The following is a 2290-nucleotide window of genomic DNA, read 5'->3' on the forward strand; positions in this document are numbered from 1 at the left end:
ATGCTGTTCACCCCTCTGTTGTCGTGGAGAAAAGTTCCTCCTGTAGCTCCTGGAGCTCCAGGCCTGAGCAGCAGCTCCACCTTCAGACCCAGAGGTCCGCGGAAGAACCGGACCTTCTCCTCTGCCATCCCTTCTTCTCTTCCTTCACGCTCCTTCCCCATCCCGCCGAGACGTCGGCGGCGTGAAGGTCAGAAGCCGAGGCGGGACCAGAAAAGACCCGCCGCGACGAGTCGACAGAAATGAAAAGGAAGGGGAGCCGAGATCGCCGGAGCCCGACGGCGCGGGAGGAGGCGGAACGGGGCCGGCGGAGACCGAGGAGTAAATAGTCGGCGGCTCTAATAGGAATATCAAGCCGGAGAAAGGTAAACAGGCTTCTCCAGGAAGATACAAAGGGAATGTGGCGGCTTTGAGAGCGCTGGAGTGCCGGCACGCCGCTGCGGCGCGGCGATAATGGCCTCGGGCCCGCCTGCATCCCCGAGATAAGGACCGGCGCTGGCATGTGTCGCCCCTGATCCCAATTTCACAGTCAATATTCATCCGGGCCGACAAACAAGCAACATTTAAGATAAAGAATAAATATAGAGTCCTTCTGCTATTACCTCCTGTTTATTAATCTGCACACAGCACCCACTGCCTTTTAAACTGTAGTAAACACACACACACACACACACACACCCGCCCCCCCGCTCCCTGCACATCTGGGGATTAGCATAGCTCCCATCGCTCTTTTCTTCCTCTTCTGCCGCTGCTGAAGGGGTGGGAGCCCTCACGCATCCCAGAATTTGTTGTGCGCACCTGTGCGCACGTTTGTGCGTGCACCGTGCCCAGCTGGCATGCATGTGTGTGTGTGTGTGTGTGTGTGTGTGTGTGTGGACATACCTCTAAGGCGGTGGTGTGTTTCTGTGCAGGATTTCTGTTCTTTAGCACATGAGGTGGAGCTGCAGCTGGAATCCTGCATCTCCACCCGCCCCCCCGCCCCACTTGCACACACAAACACACACACACACACACACACACACACACACACACACACACACACACACACACACGCGCGTACCTTCAGCTCAACATCGAAGGAGGGCGGTTCCTTTGTGAACAAACATCCTCCCATCCAGGTTGCGATGATTTCAAGGACCACCCGTCAATATCGGTCCCGTGTTGTGGGGTTTGATTGGCGTCATTGATCGATCAGAGAATAAAAGGAAAGGTGTACAAGACAGCGGTGAGACCAGCGATGATGTTTGGACTAGAAACTGTTCCAATGACCAAAAGACAGCAGGCAGAACTAGAGGTTGCAGAGATGAAGATGTTGAGGTTCTCTTTGGGAGTGACCAGGATGGAGAGGATCAGGAACGAGTCTATCAGAGGGACGGCACATGTTAGATGTTTTGGAGAGAAGGTCAGAGAAGCCAGACAGAGACGGTTGGGTCATGGACAGAGGAGGGATAGAGAACATATTGGTAGACGGATGCTGGAATTGGAGCTGCCAGGCAAGAGGTCTGGAGGAAGACCAAAGAGAAGGTTTATGGACGTCGTGAGAGAAGATATGAAGGTAGTTGGTGTGAGAGAGGAGGATCCAGAGAATAGGGTTAGATGGAGAAAGTGGACTCGCTGTGGCGACACCTGAAGGGAAAAGCCGAAAGAAGAAGAAGAAGATTGATCGATCAGAGTGTCTGAGAGCCTCTGAGGAGCAGCAGGCTGGTGTCCTGATCAGGTGACCTGCTGGGTTTGGGTCGGCGCCGCTGCAGGGACGGGACGATCACCTGGAGCAGGAGCTTCGCTGCGCCGGCACGCCGTCTGCTGCAGACTGAGGTGTTAGCACAGGGGAAAGCCAAAGTGTGTGTGTGTTGGAGGGGCACACACACACACACACACACACAGACACACACACTCAGCTGGCCATTATTTCCTGGCAGCTGGACCTTAATCATCCTCACGGCTGCTCTTCATGGCTCCCTGACCAGCGGCCCTCAGGTCCTCCATCATCCTGGCCATTACACCTGACCCACTTCCCCCCCAGCAGGAACCTCAGCCCCCCTCCTGGAATCCACCTCCTTTTACCAGCCCCCTACCTGGTGTCCACCCTGGGTTCTCTCCATGTTCTCCACCTTTGTCTTCACTGTCCAACTCCAGTCAGGAGAGACTCCAAATCACCTGAAGAGAAGAAAGAGAAGGTGATGGTTGGATGATTGACAGCCGACCCATCCGATGAAACCCCGCCCCTCGGGCCGAGGGCCGCTGTGATTGGCCGCTGTGACCCTCAGATGATGACGGCCTCCTTCTTCACCCG

This window comes from Fistularia commersonii, chromosome 3 (genome assembly GCF_037954325.1).
Source record: "Fistularia commersonii isolate RoL2024-O1a breed Wild chromosome 3, RoL_Fcom_v1.0, whole genome shotgun sequence".
NCBI classification, from domain to species: Eukaryota; Metazoa; Chordata; class Actinopteri; order Syngnathiformes; family Fistulariidae; genus Fistularia; species Fistularia commersonii.